This window comes from Martes martes (assembly GCF_963455335.1).
Source record: "Martes martes genome assembly, chromosome: 2".
NCBI classification, from domain to species: Eukaryota; Metazoa; Chordata; class Mammalia; order Carnivora; family Mustelidae; genus Martes; species Martes martes.
The window spans coordinates 87474819-87493501 of record NC_137889.1 but is presented as its reverse complement, the minus strand read 5'-3'; the positions used below and the strand labels follow the sequence as shown (position 1 = coordinate 87493501).

The following is an 18683-nucleotide window of genomic DNA, read 5'->3' as shown; positions in this document are numbered from 1 at the left end:
ATGGGAAATCTGAGCCACACAGAGGTGAAGTAACAGGTTAAAGATCCTGGGTATGGGTAGTAGGTCAGGGAGTCAGGGTTCAAATTAAGCTGTCTGGCTGGCTCCAGAGTCCCTCTCTTAACACTAAAGAAAATTCTCAGCTTTGATTACATTAATGAATTCATATCAAAGAATATCTAGTGAGTACTGTCAGCCAGGTGCTGTAGTGAGCATATGGCCACAGAGAAGAATACTGCTGTGTACGTGTTTATATGTAACTGATCAGCACTAGAGGTCTCACAGGTGAGACTATATCCGTGACATGAGTGCAGGGCACAAAGGGAGTGGTCAGCGTATTATAAACTGGCTATTTGCCCAACTTACAGCACTCAACTTTGTCGCTCCTATTGACAAAAATAGGGAAACATGAAGCAATTATCATCCCTTTAAAAATCCTTATTCACATGTCTTATTTACGTCCTAAAGTGTTATACATTACAACAGCCTCCCCTCTCCTCCCTCCACTGTTGTCTGCCTTCCTGTCTCCTTCCTTCCTTTCTCTTTTCTTCCTTCCTTTCTTCCTGCTTAAATCAAGTCATATTTTTTGAATATACCCTAGAACAATGCATTTTCTGCTCATTCATTATGAACAATGCAATAGGATCTGTTAAAATTGAAAAAAAAAAGGACTTTCTATAGAAGACATCTTTAAATAGATTTTAAAATTTTTCTTTTCATTCTTAGCCTCCCCCTACCCCGACACATTTTACAGCTTCCTTTATATAACTGCAGACCCATGAACAGTAAGAGGCACACCTGTACAAATAGCATGGCCCAGAGCTCTGAGTCTGGCTGCAGCCGGCACCAGGCATCGTGCCTTCTCGGATTCCATCTCACTCCAACCCCATCAACACCTGAGGGAAAGCACACCACGCAGGGACCAGATCCTGAGGAACTTGGCACGGGGCGGCCACCGCTCCAACACTGGGGCCAATGAGGATGTGTCAAAACCAGTGTTTGACAGGTGTAAAGAACTTTTCTTTTCCTCACTTAGAATTTAAAATTCATCTCCGAGTGGCTGTGTTATATGTGAATAGAGACAAATCTACACAGAAAGAGATCTAGGAAGAAATTGAAAAGAACCAAATTTACTTAAGATTTTAGGGAAGGAGTACAGACCACAGACTTATGACCCTTTTTTTTTTTTAAAGATTTTATTTATTTATTTGTCAGAGAGATAGGGAGAGTACAGTCAGGCAGAGAGGCAGGCAGAGGCAGAGGGAGAAGCAGGCTCCCCGAGGAGCAAGGAACCCGATGTGGGACTCGATTCCAGGACGCTGGGATCATGACCTGAGCCGAAGGCAGCCGCTCAACTGACTGAGCCACCCAGGCATCCCTGTATGACCTTTTAGATTGTGTGAATTTTTCTTTTCTTTACTTTTCTTTTTCCTTTTTTTTTTTATTTTGACATTTCTTACTTTTTTGGGAGCATCTTTATGATTAAAAGAGACTTAAATGCGCTTTGATGCAGAGTGTACAGCTCTCTATAAAGACTGTTGTGATTTATGTTTCATTAGTTCCATTTAGACAAAATGAAAGCCCTCTGACCATTCTGGCCCTGAGGGAGAGTCTGTTCTCATTCTAACTATTTATAACATCTTCTCCATCTCCAAAGGGAAAACTCCCTTAGGCAGAGGGAAGCAAACTCAGGTCCTCCTTACGGAAGGCAAATAGAACTTTACAGGACCACGCTGCATGATACTGAAGATCCCTTCTGTGTTCGTGAAGCCCTTTTCCATAGGCCCTCTCACAACCCAGGGAAGGAAACAAGGCATTTAGTGTTATGGTCTCTCATATCCTCCAAGATCTTCTCAAATGTCATCTTATCCATCTTTCTTTGGCAACTCTTTATAAAAACAGCAATCATCTTCCACCCTGCCCTCCGGCCCTTCCTATCTCCTTGCTGATTTAAGTTTTCACTGAAGCATTTAACTCCATCTGGCATATTACATATTTATATATCGATATGTTGTCACTCTCAGTTTACTAGAATGAGAAGAGTGACTTTGTTTTGTTCACTGGACTATCCTTAGGGCTTGGAATAGTGCCTGTGAGACTTTGTCCATGTGTGCTGAATGAATGAATAATGAATGAATGAGTAGAATACCAGGGCTCAGAAGAATGTGATTTGCTTAAATTATAAAACTAATTGGTGGTAGACTCTGGACTCCAACTCTGATCTTGAAAATCTGTATCTTAAACTCTTTCTGTAGAAATCCTAAGTGTCCCTTTGCAGCCTGGTGCTATGTCTCAAAGAATGAAGATATTTGGTACATAGTATACTCTCAGTAAATTCTGTTGCATCTGAATCTGAGTAACAGAATGCTACCCACCACAAAAATGTTATGCTTTCCCATGTGCCTAAAAATCTTGGAAAGAACTCCAATGGGAGGAGCAGAAATACAGATGGTTCCTGAAGAGGTTCCAAGGAGAATAAGAAAAGGAGGTCAGGACTCTAAATTAATTCCTGAAGGAATTTATTGAAATCCCCTTAAACACCTTAGTTACTGGACATCCCCATCCCTATTTCCCCACTAATCTTTTCAGAGTGAAATGTATTTTTGTTGTTGTTGAACCTAATGCGTGCTCTTCATAAAAACTTATACATGCACAGGAAAAACCCCGAAGAAATCATAAGTTCCCTGAATGGATGCAATTTCACTGTTCAGAAAAATAACTATAACATCCCTCTGCATACCTTTTCATTTCTACCATATGCTATATATTTCAAGTAGTTGAGATGTTATTGCACATACTATTTCATACCTGCTGTTTTAGAAATTTAACAATGAATCATAAGCATATTCCATTTCATTGAGTATTCTTACACCATGCGTTTAAATGACTGCATATAGTTCTTTTTGTATGAATGCAATATAATTCATTTAGTCATTCCATATTTGTAGATATTTTATTGTTATAAGCAGATATTTTACTGTTATAAATAAAGCCATGAAAGTAACATGCAAATAAATATTTGTAAACCTCTCTGATTATTTTCTTGGAATAAATCCCCTTTTGTAGAATTGATGGTCAAAGAATATAAATACTTTAAGCTTTTGAGGTATGCTGTAGACCTTACATCTGGGAAGGTTATTTTAACCTATTATTTTTTAAAGATTTTATTTATTTACTTGAGACAGAAAGAGAGCATGAGCAGGGAGGAGGAGCAGATGGAGAGGGAGAAGCAGACTCCCTGCTGGGCAGAGAGCCCCATGCCGGACTCCATCCCAGGACCCCAGGATCATGATGTGAGCCAAAGGCAGACACTTAACCAACTGAGCCATCCAGGTGCCCTATTTTATTTTATTTTTAAGCTTTTATTTATTTCTTTATTTCAGAGAGAGAGTGAAAGAGCACAAGAAGGGGGAGCAGCAAAGGGAGAGGGAAAAGCAAGCTCCCTGCTGAGCAGAGAACCAGAGGCAAGACTGGATCTCAGGACCCCGGGGTCATAACCTGACCTGAAGGGAGACACTTAACTGACTGAGCCACCCAGGTACCCCTGGGAAGGTTATTTTAGATTTAGCTTTTTTAATGATATATTTTTCTGAAATTTTGCCAATATTTGATGATTAAAAATATATTTTCCAATTTGATTGGCAAAAAATCTCTCTAAATTTTATCTTATGACAAAAATAACATGTGTTTATCACAAAAATATGAAAATCTGGACATGAAAAATAGTAAAAAATCACTCATAGCCTCATATATACAAACAAACATTGCTAACACTTCAGCATAAATATTTTTAGCTTTAGTTCTTTGCGTGTACGTATGAATGGCCACGCCAACATATCTAAATAAAATCATATTTTTAAAGTGGGATAAAACATATTATCTTTTTAACTAAAAATACCATGAACATTTTCTCCTTCTTATTAGTTGTAAGAACATTTTAATGGCTGCTTAGTGTTCTAACATAGAAATAGCATTTATCTCACCAGGTCCCCTATTGCTCGTTATGAGGGTTAATTCCAATCATATTATTTCAACCTTGTTTAATATTAATAAAGGTATTCTCACGTTTTTTAACTCTGGGTAATTTGTCAGTGACTTGTCTCATCAGGATCTTTTTTTTCCCCCCCTAAAAGATACAGCCATAGTTTTCTTTCAAGTATTCGATTGCTGGAAATTTCTATGGCAGGCAAGAGAAACAACAGGCCAAGGAAGCACTTCTCACTTGGACATGCAGAAGAGAACATCATTGTAGTCACCCCAGTTCAAAGCATTTCATTCAAGCCTAATGAGTCATCTAAGCCTGTTACTGGAAAACAGGAAACCTTAAGTTCCAGTCCAATTTTGACATCATCTGCTTTTGTAGTCTAAGGCAACTTCTTGTTCTGCAGATAGCATTCTGTGAGATGGACATGATATTTAATCGTGATTTGCAAAGATGCATACCCCTTGTTAGCCATTCTCAGAATACTGGAAAAGGTGAATGAGTATCCTTTTTACTCAGGTGGCAACTTGAACAGTGGTGAAGGGGCGCCTGGGTGGCTCAGTGGGCTAAAGCCTCTGCCTTCGGCTCAGGTCGTGATCCCAGGGTCCTGGAATCGAGCCCCACATCAGGCTCTCTGCTCAGCAGGAGGAAGCTTCCTCCTCTCTCTCTGCCTGCTTCTCTGCCTACTTGTGATCTCTGTCTGTCAAATGAATAAATAAAATCTTAAAAAAAAAAAAAACAATGGTGAGAGATGTCTGTAAGCTTTGACTTTGAATATGGAAATCATATGGATGCCTAATTGATTCAGAGGGTCTAGCTCATTATCTTCTGGTAACAGAATGAATTACGTGACTTTGCAAAACTGGTCCCCTTGCAATACTCTGTTTCTCAGACTGCAGAACATGAGTCATTTGATTACACTAGCTACAAATCTCCCCTCCATCGCCACCATCTAACCTACCCTCAGATACTCTTGACCCATTCTTTGCCTGATCAGGAGTCAATCTACTTCTTTTCATCTCAACCCCCACCTCTTTGCTCTTTGGTTTAACTCTTCACCCACATTTCCAGGCCTCTTCTTGGAAGCTTTCTGAATCTTCTCTAGCCTCCTTGTAGACAATTCTCCATCTGTAGACAGTATGAACTTTAGAATATGGAAACTGTACACCTTGTCATGACAGCCTTCCATTGTTAGAGTTTTCTAAATTAATCTCATGTCAGTTTACCACTCCACCTGTCCCTGCTACACAGGTTTGTTTCTAGTTATTCCCACAACAACACTTTCTCATATACTATTCCCTCTGCTTGAACAGTCCACCACTGATACAACTGTCCCTCTGCTATCCTATTTTCACAGGTTATATCCTATTCATTAAGATTTGAATTTAAATATCATTTCCTTAATGAGTACATTCTTGACTTTCCAGTTTAGGTCAAATTCCCTTATGAAGTATTTTCAGAGCCTCAGGAACTTCTTTTCCTAGCACTGATACAATTTTACATGCATTCACTTACAACTATCTGTAACATCATTTAATAAACCCCATTGAGCAGGCACATTAATGAACCTGTAGTGTAACCTCATAAATGTATCCCCAGCACCCAGCAGATGCCAGAACACATGAAGAAAGAAAAATTTAAACTTGAAATGAAGGAATGAATGAGTGAATATGTCTTCTTCTCCCTTATGCCAAGTTTTCTAAAATATGACATCCATACTATACTATTGGTGACTACTTTCATTTAAATTTGATCATCAGCTGTGAAGTGAGAAAACCAATGCTATTCTGATGATTTTAAAGATCGTAACTAATTTGCTTTTTCTTACTCAGAAACACATATAACGTCTATGTATTATAAATAAAGATATTCCGTATTCAAATTGTCTTTATAAGGGTCCTTTGAAAAATATAAGGAACATTTTTTATACCTAAAATATTACTAAAGGATAAAGTTAATAAGCTATTGTATGGGGGAAGATGTCAAGGATGATGAATGAGAGGCGCCTAAGCTACAACGGTCAGCAGAGGACAGGAGCCTCAAAGAACAGTCCCCATACAGATGCATTTCCAAGGTGGGCAACCACTTCCGTATGTTATATTCAGGCCTTCAAATAAATGACTTTATCGAAGACATTTTATTATGTGTACTTTATTATCCTCCAAATTAATAGAGGACAAAAGACTATGTTAATTATGTATAACTTTAACTTCATTTTCATCTGAAAACAGAAAATGTTAGTTTGCTTACAAGGATTAAGCAACTTTTTCCCTCACAGTGCCATGAGGCATAACAATAAAAATGGGCTGGTGCATTTCAGAAAGCAACATCTTTGCTCACAAATGTCACTGATGGTGGGATTTTATGAGCTTGAGATATAAAATAATTCCTAACATATTAGACATTAAAATAGGGCAGCTTTAGGCAGTGAGGTAATAATGATTAATCAAAGATAATTTTTTTCAATGTCAACTTAAAACACTGCAAGATTTCTCTCTATCAAATATTATGGGACCTAAGATGAAAGTCCCTTTTATCAAGGACAGAGGAATTTAGAAGAGGACATGATGAGAAAATCAGAACTTGCCATGGCAGGCAGAGACAGAAGCATATTTGATTCCCCAAATCAGCTGAATTAAAAATCCCACTTTTGAACTTACTTGTGCATTGTTATCCTATTTATAATCATTTATAAAATCTTAATTTAGAACAAAATTGATAAAATAATTTTAATGTAAATGAATACACAAATGATATGGATTATAAAGATGGTATTATGATGAGCAGGCAGAGGGTAGCAATACCATTGCATTTTTGTGTGATAATGAGTCTACTGAGCACCAGAGACATATCCACTGCTTCCTTCCAAATACGATTATATTTGTCCAGTTGCCTGAACAAAACAAAATAGTTGGTAGAGAAGCAATTAATTATTCTCTCAGCTTTGAAGTCACTTTCCCCCCACTGCAACCTAAAGTTTCCCCAAACCTTTGTGTTTCTATAGAAGAGCCAAGCTCCATTATAAACTGTGTGGTCATTTGCTTCATCACACCTTGACCTAGATACTATATGAGCTATGATACATCTTTTTTTCCTTCCAATGCTATTTCCTTTTTCACATTCAATGTAGAATTTTATCTGTACCATGGTTTAATTTGATCAATATAAAAGACAATATTCTGGAAATAGCAACGCTAACATCCCAGAGAAAGCTCTATCACACAAACAAACCCTGGCTATCTTCCTGCGCTCTTACATAGAAAAGCCTTGCTTCCCAATCTGGTTTATAGATTCGAGGTAATCCCGATTAAGATATACAGCACGGCAAATAAACATATGAAAAGATGCTCTCCATCATATGTTATCAGAGAAATGCAAATTAAAACAACAATGAGATACCACTGCAGACATATTAAAATGGCCAAAATCTGGAACAATGGCAACACCAAATGCAGGCCAGGATGTAGAACAATAGGAAATCTCATACATTGCCAGTGGGAATGCAAAATGGCAGTCATTTTGGAAGAGAGTTTGGCAGTTTCTTACAAAACTAAAGATACTCTTTTCACATTATCCGGCAATCATTCTCTTTGGTATTTACCCAAAGGGGTTGAAACTTGTGTCCAACAAAAACCTGCACATGATACTTATAGCAGCTTTTGTCATAATTGCCAAAACTTAGAAGCAACCAAGATGCCCTTCCATAGATGAGTGGATAAACTATGGTACATGTAGACAATGGAGTAATTACTCAGCACTAACAAGAAATGAGCTATAAAGCTCTGAAAAGACATGGAGGAAACTTAAATGCATATTATTAAGTAAGAGAAGCCAATCTGAAAAGGCTACATACTATATGATTTTAATATGTGACTTCTGTAAAAGGCAAAACTATGGAGGCAGTAAAAAGATCAGTGGTTTCCAGGGTTAGGAGCAGGGAGGAATGAATAGGCAGCACAGAAAGGGATTTTTAGGGCAGTCAAAATACTCTATACAACATTATAATGATGGATACAGATCATCAAGTATTTGTCCAAACCCACAGTATATGCAACACCAAGAGTGAACTCTAAAGTAAACTATGGACTTTGGGTAATAAAGAAGTGTCCACTGCATTTGTCATTAGTGAGTGACATTGATCCTGGGGAGAGACTATGCATGTGTGGAGGGTATATAGAAAGGAGTATATGGAAAATCTCTATGCCTTTCTCTCAATTTTGTTGTGAGCCTGAAACTGCTCTAAACAAATTAACTCTTAAAAAAAAGAAGAAGAAAAAAAAAAGCCCTGAGCCTTTGTGGGGTGCTAACTGAACTCTGCTGTCCCTCCTTCTTCCTACGCAAGTAATAGTTCTGTCTAATCACTGCAATTGAACACTTTTTGCCTCCTATGAACTCTCTATGTTCTCATGTTGGGAAACTGAATTCATATGTTAATATTTTGTTGCCAGCAAAGGAGAGCCTTATTGAAACTGTGTGTTCTTTCTTGATTTCTGTGAACTAGCAGGTTTAAAGGACCTATAAACCCTTCGAATAGCTTTTCCAAATGGACACAAGGAAATGATTATTTCCACTTCTGTTTTCCTTCTTGATAAAATAGTCAATAAAATTAAAACATTCTACATAGAAAATGCCAAAATTCAGTATTCAATGCCTCAAAACCTAGGTATTTTAAACATCATTATTTGTATACAGTGAAAATAATTCTTTAGGGATTCTCAACTAAGGGCACTTGACAATGTCTGAGGACATTTTTGGTTGTCACAACTTGGGGGCGATGTTACTGACATGTAGTTGGAAGAAGGCAAGGATACTCCCAAACACCCTACAATGCACAGAACATAGAATTTGTCCAATGTGGTTGACAGAGAATTGTCCAGCCTAGAGGCTGAACACCCTGCTTTAATACAAATGAGTTAAAGGAAAAGCTCAAATAGGATAGGTCGTTGCATATAATACTGGGCAAATAGCTATCTACTAAATGGGTTTCGATATAATACAAATACTGAGGTTTATTTCCCAGTGGCTATTCAGTCATTTACTTATCAAACAGATATTTATTGAGCACCTATTATGCATCAATAACTATATGAGTTCCTAGGGATATAACCCCGAACAAAACAGAACAGAATACAAATTCATTTCACCAGAAGTTACATTTCAGCTGAGAAACAGAAAGCAAATTAAAACTATAGATTGTAATGAATGGTATAAAGGGGGAAAAGAAAAAAGGGGGCTCTTACAAGATGTTGAGAACTAATCAGAAATGAATAAAATAAAAATGTTCAAGATGCCCTAATATTACTGAAGTGTTGGGACAAAATGAATGTATTATTTTGTGCTGTGAGGGCCACCCTGAGAGCATATTCAAATTTTATCCATTACTTACCAACGATTTTGCTGAGGAAGAAAGCCTGATTTGAACATCCATTTCTTATACTCTTTTGTCAAAGATGACCAGAATGCAAAACTAAAAAGGCTTTTCAAGGCATGCATCAATTTGAATATATTGCCCTGGGAATGTTTTTTAAAAAGGTTTTGGGGGAGTTGCTAATAAAGTTGAATAAGTATAGCATGTTACATGTTCCTTATATGAAAAGAATATTGATGGAAACCACATAATAGAGAAGAAATCCAAGTGAGTAACTCTGCACAGAAATGCCTGAATTCTGAAAATACCTCATCACATGTGATCTAAAATATCCTGTGGGGTTTTAGCCTTCCAAATGAAGGTAAGCGATTTCTCCAAGACAATCCAATGCAAAACTACTTCATACCAAAATTTGAACACACTGTGCTTTCTAGACCTTTTTCTTTGGTAGATGAAGGCCCATCTCCTATTTTCCCCACCCAGAGTACACAATGGCCTTCCTATTATCCCTACTCACTCTTGCTCTTCTGAAACTCATTCCCTACATAGTAGCTACAGGGAATTTTTTTAAACATAAATCAGATCCCCCCTTAAACTCTTTAATACATTTTTCATTACGTGCTAGAAAAACAAAGGTCCTTAATATTTTTAACAAGGGACTGTATTTTCTAGGCCCTGACTATAGCTCCTGATTCTTCTGTCTCTACTCACTGTATGACTCTTCTCAGTCACAGTGAATTCTTTAACACACCATGCTTTTCACACCTCAGGACCTTTGCACCTGTTACTCCCATCTCCTACCCTGAATCTCCTCTAAGGACATCTACTACCATATCCCCTAATTCTCTATTTCATTACACTAGTTTCTTTTTTCTCTTTATAACATTTAACATGGTTTATAACCACATATTTATTTTTAGTTACATATTTATTGTTTGTGTTCCCAAATAAAATGTTAGCTGCATGAGGTTGAAACCATGCTATTTTACCTTCAATTTCAGCATCAGCATCTAACAGGTTGTTGTATATACAGTAAGGATTAAATATATATTAACTGAATAAACAAATAAACAATGTAAAAGGAATTCATTTGTTTAAAAAACAGTTAACCTTACAGACCACAATTTGTAAAACATCCACAATTACTACAATTATTGAATTTATGAAGGGCACTTTATGAAATACTAATATGAATAGTGGAGTCATTTTCACATATGTTTGAATTTTATGTGAAGGAATTGCATATATGTAATACAAAACTAAAATTTCACACATTAATTTTATTTTTTTTTAAAGATTTATGTATTTATTTGAGGGAGAGATAGAGAGAGAGAGAGAGCAAAAGAAAGAGGCAGAGGGAGAGGGAGAGAGAGAGAATCTCCAGGAGATTTCCCAATGAGTGAAGATCTAGAAACAGGGCTCAATCCCACAACCCTGAGATCATCATCTAAGCCAAAATCAAGAGTCAGACACCTAACCAACTATTACATCAATATCACCAAAATGTAGTTATTAATATAACACATCCGTTAGGAGGGGGTCACCTGGCTAAATAAATCCAATGGAAGTTTTCTACCCAATAATTGTCTAAGGAAAGGAGATGTCTTCTCTATAGACCTTTTATGTACAGGATGACTTTCTGGCATTATTTACTGATTCCTCTTTTCCCAGAGAAGATATACAATATAATGGGGAAAGAATGGAAAGTTCAAGAGCAAGTGAGTTCTGTTTCCAGTTTGGCCAGTTCTATAGGTCCAAGCTCTTGGGAAGGGTGTTCAACACTATTAGGTCCCAACACCTTCACTTGTGAAATGAGATATACCCTCATATGTTTTAATACACCATATCAGCACCTTTTCTAAACATCTCTCCAAAGTAAGATAGCTAATCACCTTCTCTTTTAATTCCTCTTCCCCATCACTGTTGGCAGCATGTCAGACCATTTAGACTTATGTTGTTCAATATGGTAGCCATTAGCCGTACAAGGGTATTGAAAACTTGAAGCATGGCTAGATGAATTAAGGTCTACTGTAAATATAAAATACACATAAATTTTGAAGATGGTACAAAAAGAAAATTTAAAATATCTCAATGATTTTTATATTCATAACATGTAGAAATTACAATATTTTGGATATCTTGGGTTCAGTAAAATGCATTATGAAATCAATTTCACCTGTTCATTTTATTCCTTTTAATTAGGCTCCTAAAAAACTTAAAATAACTGATGTGGCTTACATTTGTGACCTACATTATAATTCTACTGAACAGCCTGGAAGTTTCTTCAGTTTGTTACTATTTGTTTGCCTTGGGAAATCTAAAAATGTATGACTAAAATTCCTTCAAACTTGCATATCCACGTCCCTACAAATCTGTGATCATATAGCCAAGTGGGATTATTACTATAGCTCACCATTAATATTACATGAGACCCAGCACTACAGTTCAATCCCTTGTTTGATACCCTTCATTTTATTCCTTTTAAGTAATATTTTCAAGCACCAACAATCTCAAGGAATCATCACACATTAGTATAATGATGAAATACTGAGAAATATCAAATTATAGCTTGGCAAGGATGTTAAACACTCACACACATACACACAAAAACATACTCTCTCACTCTTTTGTCTCTGCCATTAGACACCTGTGAGATTTGAGACAAGGTAGTCAACATTCTGAGCCTCGGTTTTCTTATAAATGGATGGATAAAGGGATGGTGGTAGAAGAAATGAAAATTAGCTGCCATAATTCTAATATATCTAAAATATAATATGAAACAATAAATGGGTAAAACTGTAGAATGTGAGGAGAGTTCCATATTTGGGCCTAATAAATTCACCCTTTGAATTTCTCTAGACCTTGTATCCATTTAATAACAAGACAAAACATAGCTCAAATTTTACCACATTTAAAAGAGAAAATAAATGAGTTTCTAAAATAAAAAAATTGGGGGCACATGGGTGGCTCAGTCAGGCCTCTGGCTCTTGATTTTGGCTCAGGTCATGATCTCAAGGTTGTGGGATCGAGCCCCATGTTGGGCTCTGCACTCAAGCACATAGACTGCTTGTCCCTCTCCCTCTGCTCCCCCCACCCCACTTGTGCTCCCTCTTTCTCTCTCAAATAAATAAATAAAGTGTTTTTAAAAAATTAAATAACTAAGATGAAAACAGAAAGGGAAACAAACCATAAGAGACTCTTTTAACTCTAGGAAACAAACTGAGGGCCGCTGGAGGGTGGTGGGTGGAAGGATGGGGTAACTGGGTGATGGGCATGAAGGACTGAACTTGATGTAATGAGCACTGGGTGTTGTATACAACTGATGAAGCACTAAATTCTACCCCTGAAACTAATAATACACTATATTTTAACTAAATTGAATTTAAATTAAGAATTAAAAAATTTGAAATAAAAAGATGAATCGATATCAAATTCGTCTTTTGAAAAGACATGGTTTCTACTCGTTTTTTTTTTCTTTGCCTTATAATGTGGCCACATAATGAATAAGAATTCTTGTGATGTATTAAACTTTAACATATCCATCCATTAGGAGATCTTGCGATCATTCTCCAAGTTAAAATGAGAATGAAAGTTACATTTGATAATTTCCCAAGTGTCATTTCAGTCATCACAATACCATTCTTTGTCATAATTATGGATTCACAAGTCTTCAGATATCTTCAATGATATTTTAATTGGGAAATTATTTGTTTAATTTTATGTTACATCCAACTTACTATAGGCTCAAATGATAAAATATTCTGAAAGTTAATTTTGTTTATTAAGGTTATATATGTATATATATAATCTTATTAAGCAAACATTTATTTAATGTCTCCCATACATCAGTGTCTACACAGAGAAAATACATAGTCACTGCTCCAAAGAGTATAATTTTATATTTTCAAAGAGACTCCATATAAAATAGTTTATGATCTTAGTGGAAGCCATGTGACTGAAGGTAAGGAACCAAGCACACACAAAATTGGGAAATAGGTAATATTTTTCATTATTCCTTTCCCCAACTTCCACTCTTTTTATTCTCTAGGTACCACTTCACTTTCCTCCAACAAGGGCTTGGTTTTCTGAAGAAACTTGGTTTTTTCAAGGGATTTCTTCTTAATTTCTTAACTTGTATTACTCTCAACCCAAAGTGCCATGTGCTAGACAATAGAATCACATGGATAAGACTCTGTGGCTTCCCCCATAAAGTTCATATTCTAATTAGTAACTATATTTAAAACAAAGAACTCTTAAATATCAAAGAGTAAGTAGTGAGATGTGGGCTTTGGGGCATACTGGAAAGATGTTGGGTGGTCTTTGATGGGAAGGAGAATTTGTCCACTTCCTTTTAAAGAAGAAAAGAAAATCAAACAACTTTATCTTTTGTTCTGATAACTAAGTCACTATTATCTTAAGACCAAGTAAAAAAAGTATTTCCTAAGTGTGATTTCTAATATTTAACTTATTCATGAATGTAACATCTACAGAAAATATATGTTCAAATACTAAGGGTTACAATGAAAAATGAAATTCTTGCTTTTAAAAAAATCCAGTATTTTTTAGTGACAGGGTGAATACACTGCATGAACATGCTAATTGCTGTTACTTAAATATGTGCCTCATTTTTTTACAAATGATGGTTTTATATATTTTATTTTTAAAGATTTTATTTATTTATTTATTTGAGAGAGAAAGAGCAAGGGGGAGCAAGCAAAAGCAGGGTGAAGGGCAGAGGGAGAAACAGGCTCCCTGCTGAGTGGGAGCCCAATGTGGGACTCGATCCTGGAACCCTGGGATCATGACCTGAGCCAAAGGCAGATGCCTAACCGACTGAGCCACCCAGGCACCCTGGTTTCAGTAATTTTATTTCACAAGGTACTTGGACTTAAAATATTATGATACATAGTCAGCATAAAAAAAATGGACAATTTGAATATTATTGAAAAATCATAATGGTAAACTTGAAAATACATTCCATAGTCCTGATTATAGTAAAAAAAAAAAATCTAGCTATTAAGCTGTAAAAATCTCCTTTATTTATTTATTTATTTATTTATTTATTGGTCTTTAGAACTCCTAGGGCTCATACTAGATAAGTTGAACTGGTTAATGTATAAGTCTTTCTATTTCTATTTCAGAATAATATTCAAGATTCCAGCCCTTGGAGTTTCCATTTTCTATTTTAGAAAAGCTGGTCTTAAAATGGAAAGAGAAGTAAGGTTATGGGAAGAAAATGCATATAGGATTTTAACTGCCTTTCTCATAACCATAGCCATCTTTAGCTAAAGCAGAAAGGAATTCCTTGAATCCCTGAAAAAATTGCATATCTCTTCTCTTCTCTTAGCTCATCTGGGACTTATCTAGACACCACTGGGACAACAATATTTTCTATGGAAGACAAAGCAAAAACTGGGAAATGCCCACTCATCAGTTGTTTTTAAATAGCTATATTTTGAGGCTCAGGACCTTGACTGCTGGTCTTTTTCACCGCCCACTCTCTACTTGCTATTTGACCTTCATTGCTGACACAATTCTGGCCCTGTTCCCAAAGGCACGAGACTGCAAGGCATGTAAGAATGAAAATCCTTGAGATAAAGCTGAACTCTGAGCATGCATCACAGTTTTCTTCAAAGAGAATTAAAGCACATTTCCAGGCATTATTTGGTTTCTACTTGTCATATCCCATTCTGTCTTTGCCAGATCAATGGTGCTGCCTGGGCAGAGCATTATAAACCATTTTTGTCAATGTTTTGTTTTACAATTGTGAAAACTAAAACCAATCATTTTCACTGACGTTGACTACTCTAACTCTTCCTCACACACGTATCTAAGAATTGTGGCAAATGTGTTGAAGAAAGTGATGGTGTTTATGTTAAATTTTAAGTAATTGCATCTTTAGGTCTACCTGAAAGTATATTAGTAATATGGATAAAAGTTGTAGGGAGCATCCCACAGTAAAATCGGGTCTACTGTAAAGTATGGTCTTCCGAAGAGCAAACATGGCACATGGCACATATTCAGTAAGTGTTTATTTTAATGAAAAAAGAAGAAAAGAAGAAAGAAGGGAAAGGAGAGAGGGAAGAAGGGAGGGAGGAAGAAAGGGGAAAAGGATGTTTTTCCATTCTAAACAAATTAAAATTTCATTACATTAATAGGCATTTTCTAAACATTAACATCTTTGTGTTACCAATTCACTGCCTTGCAGTCAGACATTATGCATTGCTTTAAGAAGGTATTCTCCTTTCCTTCTCAAAAAGGGGATAATCTAAAGTAACATGCAAAATACACATTATAGAGATTTGTACAAAAATATGGTATGGTATGGACATTTTCAGCAGTGGCTTTTAAAAAATATCAGATTTGACTTCTGGACTTACAAATAAGAGGGAAACATTTCTGAAATGAAAATCCACATTTTTTTTTTAGCTCTTGACTGTACTTTGAAAGCATTCTTTTAACATATAGGATTACTATATAACATGTGTACATTTATTGGCGTATTTTGACCATAGATGTGTCAAAGCTAAAAGCCCTCCAAAAAAAGCACAAGAACACAAAATGCAAATCTGTGTCTCAAAATCAACACAGTGTCCTTTCCTTTTGGTGTAAAGAATAAAGTACCTTTGTTATAAGTTTAACAAAGGCAACGTGTTGAACTGCTTGCCCTGCAGCACAGCCAGGCTCCATTCTAACCAACTCCTGCTCCAGCCAAAGATACGTCTCTAGCCAAATCCAAAGAAGAATTAGTAGTCTCAAAAGAGAGAATCAAAGACAATAATAGGTTGATAGGAACAAAAGGTTTATGTGTCTCCAGGTAAGATTAGCCAGGGGTGGAGAAGGTGTTACCAGGATTCAGGTTCATCACCTAGCAAGTATTCAGATATGCCTCAAACTGGCCATTATCATGAGTGCATGATAAAAAGAACATGTTCAAATATTAAACATAAAAAACAAAACTTCCTTTCCCTAGCCAAGACTACCAGTGCTACAATGCCCCATCTTCTAGCTTTCGTATGTATGTGTGTTATAAGTTGAAAAGAATTTATAGAATATTAATAAAAGGTGTGTTTTAAGAGCTATTAAAATTTCAATCTAGAAGAAATATTAGCTGTTCTCCAATGCAATTTTCTATCTTTTTCTTTTTTAAGATCAGAAAATGAGCCTGTAGAGTCATTAATTGCTCAGATTTTAAGTGGCAGAGTTAGGACTAAAATCCAGGTCCTCGGATCTCTGTTAGACATCTGTTCCATCTGTTATCAAACATAATTCACCTCCATGCAAATGCCTACAGAAGCCTTACTCTGTAGAGCTAAAAGGAGATGGTGAAGTTTATTGATCTCTAGCCATCATACACCATTAGTTCTAAGTTCCAATGCAATTTCTTTTACAAAGTTGCCTTCCCCTGCAAGCTTCACCTTGCTGGTGATTTACCTCTAAGGATATCACCTGATGTCCTGTAGAGAGGAGATGACTTCTCATGCTTCCTCATTTTAAATCCGAATTAAATTAGAAACTTTATGGGTCAGAAAAAGAGGTCAGGTATTCAGGGTACAAAGACTTTGCAATCACTGTCTTCATATTCCCTCCCCTGCATGTTAGAAATTTTGCACTGACAATAAAACATAAAGGCTAACATTTTTGAAACCTTAGAAAAGGAAAAAGATTTAGCTTATTTTAACCTCAATTAGGAATTTAAAACAATTGAGGTTAAAATAAGCTAAATCTTATTTAAGTATAAAAGTAGACAGTCATCTCTTTGAAAAATTACATATATGTACTCTTCCATAATAATTTTTCATAACCATATACTTCAAAGAATGATATGTTCATGTTGAACATCAGTTTATGCAACAGATGTAAATTGAGTTCATACTGTGTGCCAGACACTGTCCTGTGTGATAAGATCTTTGGACTCAGGCCATCATAGTTAGATAAGAAAGATAACAGCAATCCTCTGTGGCGAATGCTATCAGATATTCATAGGACTCCATGAGAGTTCACAAGAGGAAGCCGCTAATTTCCACCTCCATGCCCCAGCCTGGGCAGAGAATGAAGAAGGAAATCATGGATGGGCAGAGTGACATGAAACATGCTTTTATTTTCTCTTAAAAAAAAAAAAAAAAAAAAAAACAAGGGTAGATGGAGAGGAGAAGGGAGTTGAGGGAAATTGGAAGGGGAGGTGAACCATGAGAGACTATGGACTTTGAAAATCAACCTGAGGGTTTTGAAGGGGCGGGGGGTGGGAGGTTGGGGGAACCAGGTGGTGGGTATTAGGGAGGGCACGGATTGCATGGAGCACTGGGTGTGGTGCAAAAACAATGAATACTGTTACACTGAAAATAAATAAAAAATTTAAAAAAAAAAACATAAAAAAAAGAAAAGAAAGGAAGATACATTATTTGTTAAAAAAAAACAAAAACAAAAACAAAAGCTTATACATTAAAGGCCACCACAAGGCATTTGGCAAAGCAGGAAGCACCATCAATATAGAATTAAAAAGCAAGAGGGGGCTTTTGTGAAGAATCTGGTCACATGCATACATAGTCTTCAGTCACTGATCCATGGAGAAAGCAACATTGGTTGGGCTGAAACTGTTTCCAAGATCAAGGTACGCATGGTGAAGAACCCCTAGCTAATGAAGTTACCGACTCACAGGCCTGTTTCTGCTGTGCGGGCTCTTTCCTCAGGCCAGAGGCCAGAACGTCCTTCCCTCTTTTCCTTGTATGACTCTTGGTTTTTCCACCGCCCTTACCACCACTGCCACACCATTATTGTCTGTCTAGGTGTCTATTTCATTTCCTTCATACCAGTTTATTATGTTATTATTATGTGTTCAATGGCTGTCTCCCTCATTATAACTAGCTTCACAAAAGCAGTGACTTGTTTTAGATCAAATACTATAGCTGGCTTATGTCAGCGTGCATACACCTATTCATGAACTACAGAGCGAAGGAAGGATGAAAAGAAGAATGGGGAAAGAAAACCAAGAGTCTATCCTAGCAAGTGGATGGATGCAACTGAGTTTATTTCATCTGTTAACATGCTGCTTGCTTAGACCACTATATGTCAGATTTCACTAATACATGCATCTCAAAAGGAGACATTTTCTCACTGGCTTTTAATGTAAATATTTTATGGTAATAAAATAAAGAAATGTACAAATCTGTGCTAAACAAACTTAAAAAATAAGCTAAAAAAGCCTAATATACTTATATAATACAATTAATATGATTTAATTATCAACATCAATGTGATCTACTAAATGATGTTATTTTTAAAAATTACCACTCACATGAATTAAGTACTGATTACTCTAGCATAGGGAGCATGTGA

The 18683-nt window shown here is 36.3% G+C and overlaps 1 protein-coding gene across 1 annotated transcript in view; it reads right to left on the bottom strand.

The window, feature by feature from the left end:
- The window catches only part of ARHGAP24 (Rho GTPase activating protein 24), a 506918-nt gene that overhangs the window by 388095 nt on the left and 100140 nt on the right, over nt 1–18683 (bottom strand). The gene's annotated exons all lie outside the window — the stretch shown is intronic.